The sequence below is a fragment of the Amblyraja radiata genome, chromosome 17, assembly GCF_010909765.2.
Source record: "Amblyraja radiata isolate CabotCenter1 chromosome 17, sAmbRad1.1.pri, whole genome shotgun sequence".
Taxonomy (NCBI): Eukaryota; Metazoa; Chordata; class Chondrichthyes; order Rajiformes; family Rajidae; genus Amblyraja; species Amblyraja radiata.
Genome location: NC_045972.1, coordinates 32,164,515 through 32,177,628, shown reverse-complemented (window position 1 = coordinate 32,177,628; position 13,114 = coordinate 32,164,515). Strand labels below are relative to the sequence as shown.

Below are 13,114 nucleotides of genomic sequence, written 5' to 3'. Positions count from 1 at the left end.
TTTTATTTTCAGTGTCCGACAAAATGTAGGTGTATTTTATGTTTTCTGTGTTCGAGTGTATGTGCCTGTGATGCTGCTGCAAGCAAGATTTTCATGATACCTATACCTCACCTTACTTGTAAAAGCAAATTGACTTGAGTCTCCCAACTCACACTCTTTGTTAACATAGACTCTACATCTTTTACATGTACTCAGCAAACCTTGAATGAACAACTCTGAAAGGACCACTACTACACTTAAAAGGATAATTCTCTGCCATGGCATCACATTACTGTGTTGTGCAAACTGCAATTCACAACGTACTCATACAAGGAAGTCAAGTGCCAGTACAGGGACACAAATGATAAAGATCTGAAGGGGGAGGTTTAAAAATCATCAGGATAATCTGCAGTGCCATTCTTTATGACAGTGAAACGCTTGCCTGTCTCAAGTCCTGGCAGCCGCGCCATCCTTGTGTCACAAAGCCCCAGCGGTGATATCAGTTCCACCTCCCATCACCGGTGACGCTACACGGCGAGATGGAAAGGGTTGCCCGAATTGATGGTTAGAAACTGGGTAGCCATTTTAAAGCTGACGCTGGCGTCTCTTTTCCAGTGTGTGCTCCATACAATACACTGTAACAACCAGCCTGCACTAGATACTAAAAACCCGTGCTGGTGAGTAGCAAGAGGCAACTGACAATCAAACAAAACTCGCTATTTTTTTCTTCCTTTTTTTTTAATGTATTTTTTCCTTGTTGAAATATTAATGCAATAGGTCACATTTTTTTTTGTCTTTGAAATTTCAAACGGCAGAGATGGGGTTTTTTTTGCTTTTTGCCAGAATTATATTTTTGTGGGATTTTTCTTTTTTGCTTTTAATATGGAATGTATGTTCGTGCATAAATTATTTTATAAAATATAAATTTACTTCACACCAGTGGCACTGAGGCGCAATGCAGTGTGTGGAAAACATTTGTATTGCAACCTGTCTATTTATTTTAAGTGCAGCCGTTTTTGCGCTTTTCTTAAATTCTTTCCCAAGATAAAGGAGGAAAATTTCAATAATTTCTCCCCCACCCGGTCCTCTTCTCCTTCTCTGTTGTATTTTAGCTCTGTCTTGCAGCAGTGTTTTTGTGTAGATTTATGCCTAACTTTTTTGGATTTTTTTTTTCGAAGTGGAAAACTTGCTTTAAAATTATTTGGAAATGTTGAAGGAATAACTTGCTAGCAGACTGCCTAAGAGGCTAATGTAAATGTTTCTCTTTTTAAACTGTTTTGGATTAGTCTTTTTGCTTACGTATACATCAGCACTACTTTTTTTCCATTTTGTTATGGGATTTCCTCGTCTTGGATGAAGGTTTACCGGTTAGAGACCACTTCTCGTTTCTTGTGGGTTTTTTTATTGACTGGGACGTTACAGCGATCAAAAACGCATCCGGATTTGAGACGAAATAAAACAAGTGTAAACTGCACGTCAAGTAACCTGTACAACTCTTCCTGATGTATATTAATTGAGCGTATTAAAGATATAATTTCATGATATTGGAACTGTGTTATCATTTAAGGAATTAATTGCTCGACTGGAATATTTGATGGCAGTGTTAATTCACATGTCTATTTGCTTGTCTTTCTTAAAAAGGCAAATTGCGCTTAAAATCTGTTAGGAAATGCAAAACAAACGGGCAGAAGTACGTTTGTTTCGATATCCTTGTTTAAAACTTTCCCAATGAACGGTGGTGATCACCAAGTAAATTAAATGTTTCTCCGAGTTTGAATGAACAGATTTCAAGCAGTTAGAATTGAACAGGGAGGCGGTAGTTTAGTAGGGAATTGCGGAATGGCTTGCTGGTTGCAATTCCAATTAGTTTGCTGAACTGTTACCTGATGGTTAACAGATCACTGACCGAAGAGCTGGATTATAGATTGGGAATCTTTTGCAGTCCCCACCCAATCAAAAATCACTTGTTTGTTTCTGTTATTTATTGATTGTCAATTTTCAGATGATTCGGGCGCAGTGTAAGTAGGATTTTGTGTGTGCACGAATATACACAAATTGCTGAAAGCTAGCGGGTCCCTTGGTAAACAGATTATCAGCCGTTTTATGTTTAATGCAGGTAATTACTAGAGAAAGCTGGAATTTACTCCAATTGATTGCATACATTAACAACCCTTCAAAAGGTTGAGTAATACATATATTTCGGTTACTTCACGGACCCAAATATATATATATAATGCTGATGAGAGGAACCAGCTAAATGTATTTATCTTGCTTAATTACACTTGTTAACGGAAGTAAGATTGAATGGGTGCTATTGCATATAATTGCCCATTCTGAACAATTTTGTTTTGAGAAGCTTAGCTTTGGCACAGCTTAATTATATTTGGACCTTAATGCGATTAAGCATATCAAATTATTTAATAACAATACATCAAAACGGGGCTCTCTGCGTGCTTCATAATTAATGAGAAGCAATGATGATGCGGTACAATGTGTGCGAGATATTCAGGCCGTTAGCGGCGAACACAGTAACTACACCACGCAGCCAACAGTTATCTGACTCGCTCTGGGATTTCGATAGTTCAATGCTTCGCGTTTTGAATGAGCTCTGATAAAGGTAGGTTTATATATCCGCCTGGCATTTGCCCGTATTGTTGCAAAGAACCGTGTTTTATGATTTCTGTTTGTTTACGAGGCGCTTCACGAAAGCGACCAACGTGCAAGATGGGTTGTCTGTTGCCCGTGGAAATGGACCACGGTTTCCAGTTCACTTTGCGATCACATAAAATGTACACTTGTAACAAAGATAACTGAATATTGTGCAAAACTTCTTTTTTGAACTGTTTTGTTCGCAGAAGCGCGATTTAAAAAAAAAAAAAGATGAATTGGCGTCTAACCTGATCCTTCAGTGGAATACACTGCGGTGATACCTACAAGGTAATAATAGGTTGGCAGGGAATTATAAAGCATCCGTGTTTCTAATAATATTATAATCTAAGATAACCATTCCAGCATCAGACAATATACAAACCCAAATTATATTCTCTAGACTTTGTTTAACTTAGTGTTATATTAACAGAGCTGAAAACCATTCAAGGAAACATTTGGTTTTAACACTGAGTGAAACCAGCCGTGGATATCACTTGAATGGACCATTACCAGCCTTGATTGAGTCATGTGCATCAATATTACTTGGAAGAGGGGCAGTGTGCTAAATTGTGATTTATGGATACCAGATCTAATACAAAAATAAGTATGATGGGAAATTGGCTAAATCTGAATGGGTTAAACATTTGGATTGAGTTTAGCTTTATCTGATGAACATATGAAAAGGATGAAACCTAATGTAGTGGACACCCTCAAACAGACTGTAGCCGAATGTAAAATGCTTATTTCTGCTTTGGGTTTTTTTTAAATGAATTGAAATTTAAAATGAATAAATAAGTGAAATATCACGATGCGAATGTTTAAAATGGAAAAACAACATGGGTTGATGACTGATTAAAAAAAATTCAATTATAGATGTGCATAATTGAATATATTTGATAAAAGTTAACAATGCTGTGTTTCCATTGTTTGGAACAGGCAAATGCTTTGGGGAAATCTGTAGATGTAAGTGTAGCTGACCCTGTTTGGATCATTGTTGACCACTTTCTTACTAACTTCCATACTGCAGTGGGGTGGGGGAGTGTCTTTAATGGTGTGTTACCCACACTGTATTTGGGCACTAGTAGTCAAATATTTCTATTGTAAATGAAACATGAATGCTTTACACTGAGAGATTCTGCTCTCAACAGAAGCCAGATAAGATTCTGAAGACTACTCGGCAGTTTGCATTTTCATTTTCTGGTATAAAGCTCAACTCGTGAAGGCCAGTGAAAAGCTACCATTGCGATTCTGATGAAGATTTGATGTACTCCTGTTAATGTGCTACAATTTCAGGTTGCAACAGGTTAACTTGCAGAATAACTTAACCAGTGAAATGTCCATGTCTGTTGTTTCTTTATTTTTGGTTGCTCCATGCTGTCTCATGTAGTATGGCATTGCATGTTGCTGTTTATTTCCATATATTTACCTATTCAAATTAAACATCTGAACCTGTTGGGATTAAAGCTGACTCCTGACCTCTCCTCTAAACCTGTCATGCCATTGACCATTATGATCGCTCAGTCTTAGCTCTGACTCGAGTGAGTTTCAACACCTGTCATCAAGCAGCAAATCGGTGTAGATTTCCATTACTGTTTGTTAATTAGTTCACCCAATAGTTCAGTGCAAAAGTGTGCGGATCGACACAAGCTTAACTGGCGGATCCAGAAGTAACGCCAATCCCTTGTTACCATCACAAATCAAAAAATGGGCCATAAAACCAGAAAATGCTGGAAAAACGCAGCATGGTTTAGTTTTATTATTGTCGCCTGTACCAAGAAGCAGTGAAAAACTTTTTTCAGGAAAATCATCCGTACTTCATTATAATCAACTCATGAATGCAGTAGATGGTGCAAAAGAGAAAGGAAACAGTGCAGTACTTTCAAGCGTCTGTCAAGCTTGAAACTGCATCGGGCAGTACGTGTGAAAAGAGAAATGGTCAATGTTTTGTGTTTGAATATCTTTTAGAGCTGAGGGCAAATGTGAGTTGGTCTAGGTAGCAGATAACTTGGGGTGAGGTTGGCAGTGGGTGGAACAAAGGACTTTTCATTGTTGGAGTGAAATAATGTAACGGTTCAGGAGCAGTTATGCTCCTTTCCTCTGTGTACCGTGCTGCTGATGTTGCCAAGTCCAGATAATGTTGCATAGTCTGGGGTATTACCAGCAGGCCAAAATATACAACTGAAAGAGCAATAAAAAGGAAAGAAAGTTGGAAGGCAAAACTGGTCTGACCTGTGGAGTTTTCTGTTCATTTCCTGTTCATTTTCCAGGTTCTGTTTTATTAATTATCAATAAAATAAGCTGTTGGGTTGTGACGTTGTGATTTCCAGTTTCTATAAAAATAAATAAACTCGCAGAAGCTCGACCTTCATGTGTGGGGAGGAGGAAACAATCTCTGAATCGGATACCTTCGGAACAAACAAGTGATCCTTCAATGAAAATAAACCTAACCCTATTTGTTTTAAAGATTATTGTGTTACTCACTACAGTGGTGCTGTTGTCTTGCTTGGGAAACTTTCTGGGTGATGTTTAGTGAAGATGCAAGTGGACTTGGTTCCAGTTGCATTCAGTGTGGACAGCCTTGTTGATGTTTGAGACAGGATTGTTTTTGAAATAATCATTTAGTGAGTCCCTTGTAGCTGTGGAATTGCACCTTGTAATGTCCTGAGATGGGGAAACATTTTTAAATGGAGGAACTATACAAGACGACAAGGCAAGTTGTTTCATTTGTATTCCATTGACGATGCAATGTTGCTTTGCAAGGTGATCCAATCACCCCGTCTGACGCTTGCACTGGCAACAAGGTAAGCAACTTAATTTTCATGCATTCATTCAATCCTGAATTACCACAATATAAAGTGCTAAAAATCTTCCAGCAGGGCAGCGCCTGTAAAGCATAGCTTTTTCTTCAGAAGGGGCAAAGTGAAATGGAAGATCTGTAACAGGATAGAAAGCAGGCAAGATTAAATGTTGGAAGTGGTGGGGGTACAGGCTGAAAGAGGGGTGGTAAAGAAGAATGCAGTTTTGGTGGCGTGGGTGGGGGGGGGGGGGGGGGGGGAGAGACAGTTTAAGCAGGATGAGACTCATGAAATCTGAACTAAGGGTGGTAGTGGAACTGAACACTGGAAATCTGTGCCGGAAGGCTGGAATAGCAGAACATCTAAAAATAGAGTCCGGAATACTATAACGTGTCAAGTCAGAAGATGAGGTGCTATTCCTTGTTGGAACAGTGTCGAAAGCTACAAATAGAAATTGATGAGTACGAAATTAAAGTAACAGGCACTGTGGGCTTGTTGGCGCCTTTGTAGACTGAGTAAAGTGGTCACACACTCTGGCTCCTCCAGTGTTGAGGAGACCTTGGTAAGCATGAAATGCTCTTTTGCTAAATTGGACGAGGTGCAACTAAATTGCCGCTTCACCTGGGAATGAGTGTTTGGGTCCCTGTCCGATAGGAAAGAAGCTGGTTAAGTGTGAGGGGCATCAGGTGATTGTTGACCTTCCTGTGGGATGGGAAGAAGATACTGGTAGAGGGAGAAGAGCAGATCGAGGAGCTGTGGAGGGAGCGACCCATTGGAATGCTGAAGGAAAGGCATGTCCGGTGGATGGAGGTGTCAGGAATTGGAGGTTGATCTCTTGGGTGTGGAATTTGGAAGGTGAGGTCAAGGGAATTTTGCTATTGATGGGATATAATGGGGTGAGGGAGATCAAAGTACCTTGTAAAATGTGGCAGAGGGGAAACCAAGATTAAGGTAACTACTCCAAAGCATTGGTATCAAAGGGTGCAGTCACCAGAACAGATAAAATGAATTCTGAGAAATTGGGGCTTTGAATTGTTAAACAGGTTGGCTTGCATTCTGTGCCGTCCAGAAGAGATTAGGAAACTTGATTGAACCTTAAGATTTTGAGGTTGTTGAAAGGGTGAATATGAGGAGGTTCCATCCTATGAGAGAATTTAGAACAAGGGTTGTTTAAGACCTGACAAGCAAATTTTATTTTTCTGATGGTCGCAACTCTTTCTAACTCTACCTCAGACTGGGGGAAAACGAAAGGCTTGACTCTAAGGCAGGGGTTGGTAGATTTTTGACAAGGTGGTGGGAATATCAGCAATAGTCGAGCAATTCGAGTTGAGATTCTAATTGGATCAGCCATAATCATCTTAAATGGCAGAGTAGCATGAGGGGACATTTGGACCACTCCTGCCCCAAGTAGGAAATGAAGTTGGAGAAGGTGTCTTATAGATGACCATAGACTCGTGTGTTGGTAGCTAATGTATCCCTTGCAAGGGTGACCTAATAAAGGGTCTAAGGTAGGTCACAAAAGTGGGTGGAAAGTTATCAAAGTACAAGGATAAGAACTGAGGGAGCAGGTCTGAGTTCGGCCAGGCCACTGGATTGAACTCCTGTAACTGAATTAGTCACCATGACTGTACATACTTCTCTCCTATGTTCTTGCCAATTTCTTAGTTCAGCTTCTAGTCTCTTGCATGATTTTTCTTTATTACATTTCATTTAACTTTACCAGTTTGTGTGTCTGGATATTCCAACTCTTTGACTGGGCTAGTTCCCCCCCCCCCCCCCCCCCCCTCCCCCGTACTACCAGTTCGCCCAGAATACATTGTAAATGTTGGCTCGTACACTGGCTTCAAGGTAGTGATTGTACAACCAATAAGTTGTGAGATGATTCCAAGATTTCTACAGGGCTATAAATGATGCGTGTCAGGAACTTTCTCTATCCCAAGAGGTGCAGATCTGTTGCACTAGATTAAATATATTATTTTTCATGAATATAGTTTTCCCACTGTCCCTAAAAATCCCAAGCATATAGGCAACTGGTAGATATATGCAATCGGGTACTTGATAAAGTAGGGGGTGAAAGGTTAATATGGGGCAACACAGGTGTGTAGTGAGTAGAAATGCTATCTTAATTTGGGTTCAATCCTGACCTCGCTGTCTAGGTGGAGTTTGCACATTCTACTTCCTGGATATGAGAGTTGCCTCTCTCATTCTAAGGGGATGCAGGTTAATTGGTGGCTGTTAATAATCCCTACTGTTGCTGGGTGCTAGAATCTGGGGGAGAATAAAATGGGGAATAGTTGATGGTCAGTGTAGGCTGAAGTGTCTGTTTCTGTGCTGTCTGATACTAAATCGCGATAGCAATCAGAATAAATACAATTGAATTTTGAGTGGCTAAGACCTGCTTGTCCACCAGCTGTGGAGGCCAAGTTAATGGACATTTTTAAGGTGGAAATTGACAGATTATTAATATGTACGGGTACCGGGGGTTATGGATAGAAAGCAGGAGATTGAGTGGGAAAGATAGATCAGCCATGACTGAATGGTGGAGTAAACTTGATGGGCCGAATGGCCTAATTATGCTCCAAGAACTTATGAACGTACTTGCACTTGTATCAATCACACTCTTGTTGCACTCTGCATTATGTCTCCGCAGTCACCACGGCACAGTTAGTCATGTCAAGGCAAAATAAATTATTATTTAACAAAATTAGAGTGCACACATCGTGGGTGATACATCAGAGTGGTTGGAGGGTTGTTGATCTGGCAGAAAATGGGAACAAATAGGTGTAGGGCTACTGGGACCCATGCTGGTGCCGCTGCTAGTCACAATCTATATCAAAGGTTTGGATGGGGTGATCAAGTGTAAAATATCCAAGCTTTCTGATGATATTAAACTGGGAATTGGGCTGAAACTGAATGCGAGTGGCCATACAATCTAATTGAATGGTGGAGCAAGTATGTGGGACTCAATGACCCACTGCGATTCTTGCACTAATTTATCACTTTCTGCCCATCTTGCAATTCCTGTACATCCAAAAGTAGTTTCAGGAGCCTCGTGGCATTACTTGAATCAAGAATTTAACTCCAGATGGAACATGCAGTTAATTAGACTTTTACTTTAATTTGGTATGTTTGCTACTTGGGAAAGCATTTTCAAAATGCCAATGCAATTATAAGTGGTAAGAAAAGTATCTGTGGGCATTTAAGCAATGTTCTGATCGCTCTGCATTTGTTTTAAAGAACAAGTCAAAGCTGCTAGTTAGAACGAGTCTTGATGCACACACTGTGTTGCCATGACTACAGAGTCCTGTCTGCAGCCCACTTTCCCCATTTATGTCACTTGGTTCCAAGCCATTGATTAAAGCAAAAACAACAAAGTGACTGAGACACCGAGTGTGGCATGCCTTCATGGTTTAGGAAGCAGTTTGCCAGGAAGATGATAGCTCCTTTTTTATGAGGACTGACTGAGAACAAATTGATGGCAGAACTTTGTTCTTTAGCAACTCCTCCAGTACATTTAACTATCATTTTTACTCCCACACAACGTTCAGGCAGTAATTGATTTTCCCAAAATTCCAATGCATCTGTAATTTTTTTTGTTTGTGTAATGTTATCTTTAGGCCAGTATAATCTGCAGATAAGACCATATATTGCACATGGGAAAGCCATATTTATTGGTATTAGTTTATTATTGTCAAATGTACCAAGATACACTGAAAAACTTTGTACTATCCAGTCAAACCATGCAACACAATCAGTATGACATTCAATTGCCAGAGTCAACAAGAAACAGAATTAGATTCTTCTCGTCATGTTGAAAAAATGAACTATTATCTTATTCTCAAACCAATATTCTTCCAGTTCTAAGTCGTCTACATGATTTCTTTTCAGCAAGATGACAGCTGTATTTTTTTTTAAATAAAAGGCCATTTTTGCAAATATCCTGTAACTAACAATTGATTGCAGGAAACACTATTTCTAATGTGCAATATCTTTATTATGCTCTCTTGGAGCCTCTTGTGTAAGCCAAACTGTTTGACATCAATAATATTTTTTTTTAATAAGCACGTTTTCTAATTATTTTAAGACTGCATTCTCCTTTGAGAGATTTAAACCTGCATTTGCTGGTCCTGCAACAACATACTCGAGGTCGTGGTTTTGGAATTGTAGATGACTTTAACATCAGTTGAGCCGATCTGTTCCTCATTTAGTAATTTATTGGAAGTTCTATCCACCCCAAAATCTAAAAATAATCTTGGGTGTGGTTTTATTGCAGAAATTTGGCAGTAAGCACCATACAGTTTCAGGTCTAAAATGGAGTTTGAAGACAAGACCATCTTGGGTCCAAAAGTGCTGTGCTTGGCTCGGGTGAAGTCAACACTCTTGGACTGATAGAATTCAGAGACTTTACAGGTGGTCACCAGCAAAATGGATAGGTTTAGGCTTATGATTGGCACGTGCACTGATGTACAGTGAAAAGCTTTGTTGTGTATGCTATCCAATCTGATCAGATAACACTGTTCATAAATACAATCGTCAAGTTCCAGTATGATAGATAGAGCCAAGGGGAAGATATATACATGTGCAGAATATAGTACTTGGCATTGTAATGCCTCAGTTTCATTGACAAATCTCCTATGTCTGCAATGGGTTAGAAGTGAATTGGGGAGTACCCTAGCTTATGGAAGAACCATACAGAAGCATGATAACAGAGGGGAAGACGTTGTTTCTGAGTCTGGCGGTGCGTGCTTACAAGCTTCTGTACCTTCTGGCTAGGGTGCAGCCTTATCTTCCAACCTACCTTGCACTTTTTCTCTGTAATTGTTACACTATCATGCTGTAACACATTCTCCACTCTGGTGTTTTTCTCTTTGCATTATACTTGTGTATGGCTTGATTGTAATCATGTATAATTTGATTTGACTGGATGGAATGCAAACAGTTTTTTTAACTGTATCATAGTAAGCCTAACAATAATAAACCAACATCAATACAAAGACATCTGAAGCATTGCAGAAATGGACATTCCTTACACTAACCTCAATAGGCCAGCAAATGATGCGATGAAATCTTCTGCTCAAGAGCCAATATTGCTATAAGTGGTAAGTTGCTTTTATGTACTGCTTGTGCGTAATAAAAGTCTGACCTGTAGGTTTGTGGGAACCATATGAACATAGTAGAGAACGTATAACAATACAGCACAATGTCTGTGCCAAACATAATACCAAGACAAGTTAATCTCACCCGCCTGCATTTTATCAACGTCCCTCCATTCTCAGCATATTTATGTGTCCATCCAAAAGTCTATTAAAAGCGACTATTGTTTTTGCCTTCACCATTACCCCTGGCAGCATGTAGCAGGCACCCACCACACAATATGTTTTTTGTTTTTTTTAAGCCCCCGCAACTCCTTAAAGCTTTTTTCCTCTCAAAACTATGCTCTCTAGACTTTGACATTTCAACACTGGGGGGAAAAGGTTCTTTCAACCCTATCTATGCCTTGCATAATTTTATAAACTTGAATCGGGTCTCCCCTCAACTTCCGGTGCCAGAGAGAAAGCAATCCAAAGCTGCCTGACCACTCCTTATAGTTAATGCCCCCTAATCTAGGCAGTATTCTGGTAAACCTCTTCTGCACCCATCTCCAAAGCCTCCAAGGCACGAGACAACTGCACACAATGGTCCAAGTGTGGCTGAACCAAAGTCTTGCAGAGCTAAATCATGGTTTCCTGACTCTTGAAATGAGCCCTGACCAATGTAGGCAAGCATACCATACTCCACCTTTACTATATCTACTTGTGCTGCCACTTCAGTGAGCTGTGGACTTCGACCCCAAGATCAGTTAAGGGGGTTGCTGTTAACTGTGTACTTTCCCCTTGTGCAGCACCTCTCACTTGCTCAGATTAAACTCCATCTGCCATTTCTGTAGCTGATCTCTTATCCCAGAGTATACTTTGACTACGTCGCACGCTGTGTGGGATCCCAGCAATCTTGGTATTGTCTGCAAATGTACTTGCCAACCCATCTACATTATGTCCAAAAATGACACACAGTGCTGGAGTAACATAACGGGTCAGGCAAGATCTCTGGAGAACATTGATAGATGATGTTTCAGGTCAGGCTATGGAAGTCTAACCTATCTGTACCCCATGTAATTTTATATATCTTAAGGTGTCCCCTCTTAACCTCCTCTGCTCCATGGAAAATGGATTACCTTCCCAGTCTCTCCTCGGAACTGAAACACTGCATCTCAGAAAATATCCTGGTGAATCTCTGCATCCTTCTGACCACTAATGAGGAGGCATAGCTAAGGAATGGAACTGAGTGCTGCCGCTAGTGACATTTCTTGTTCAGATAGAAGGCAACATTCATCCCACAGTTTAACAGGGTTTGAGTTTTAAAAGATTTGAAGGCTAACTTGGTTGCTAAAATTTATTGATTAGCTTTTTCTTAAAATATGAAAGAATGCATAAATAGGAGCATTTAGCCAGACAGATGTCTGCATTTATTGATTATTGATTTCTTTAACTTCAAGTAACCCCGGCATTCCCTCTCTCCATCCCTCCCCCACCCAAGTTGCACCAGCTTCTTGTTTTCACCCAGCAAACAGTTAACAATGGCCTGTTTCCTTTATCATTACTTATCTCGAAAAAGAGAGCGATAGGGTTACTCCCTGCATTCTGTGATTTGGACAAATTGGCACAGCCAGTTATTTACAGTGCAAAGGAATGCTGGCAGCAGGAGATGAATTAACGGCTGGATAGTCTGTAATCTGTGATTAACCTGAAATACCACACTTTTTTCTTTGGATTACTGGAAGGCTGGAATTTCATTCTAAATTCTGATGTGGATTTTATTTGCACGTCAATAAATGTAAACGGGTGTAAAACCTTGTTCTCCTGGCAGAAATTTGGAAATACAGGGCCTATTTTGCATGAAAAGAATAACATGGCACGCTTTGTGCAAGATCCTTCCCTTTTTATAAAGTACGAAACAACTTGGGTTTAATGTGAACAACTCCAGGGGTGATTGCTAAAGGGCATTTATATTAAACATAGTCTGGCATATTATAATCTAGAATAGCTGTGCTTTCATTAACAAACGTTCATATTGTAGAAACAAATTGCTGGATTGTAAAGGAAATCCAGCTAATGAATGGCATAAGATTTATCATTCGTAGCACAGAATTAATCCATTTGGCCCATTTTGTACATGCCTTGCAATCTATTTTATCCCCTAGCTCTCAGATCACTTCAAGGATCCGGGGCTTGGATTGTTGCCTGTTTCTCCTCCTATGGTTGCCGCCTGAATTGTTGAATGGACCCAGCATTTTATATTTTTGTGTTAGATTACCAGCATCTGCAGTTTGTATATTATTTTAAGCGATTGATCTGTAAGTTTGTAACTTAATTGTATGTGAAATGCTTGCCCAGGTGATGAGGATATTCTGCTCCCATCACTTGCTTAAAGCAGCAAGTTTTAGAGCCCAGGCACTTTGGTGTGAACTCTCTAGTTGCTATCCCCTATAACCCATTATTTTAAATCTGCATCCAGATTTAACATTTAAGTCGTGTTTGGATAAAAGGTTCAAAAGCCAGGTTACCAGCAAAATTCACAGTTTAAGGATAAAGGAAAATCCTTTAGGACCGAGAAGAGAAAAACTTTTTTCACACAGAGAGTGGTGAATCTCTGGA

General features: G+C 39.9%; 1 protein-coding gene across 5 annotated transcripts in view; it reads left to right on the top strand.

Annotated features, from left to right (window-relative positions):
• The first annotated feature begins 564 nt into the window (after positions 1-564).
• Positions 565-13,114, top strand: part of LOC116982681 (RNA-binding Raly-like protein) — a 730,325-nt gene continuing 717,775 nt past the window's right edge. Inside the window, exon 1 of one of the 5 annotated variants that reach the window (XM_033036033.1) lies at positions 565-656. The gene's annotated coding sequence lies outside the window, so the exon portion shown is untranslated. Of the gene's footprint in view, positions 657-2,517; positions 2,597-13,114 lie in introns of those variants that run through there. The other 4 variants (XM_033036031.1, XM_033036034.1, XM_033036032.1 and 1 more) reach the window with 4 other exon arrangements.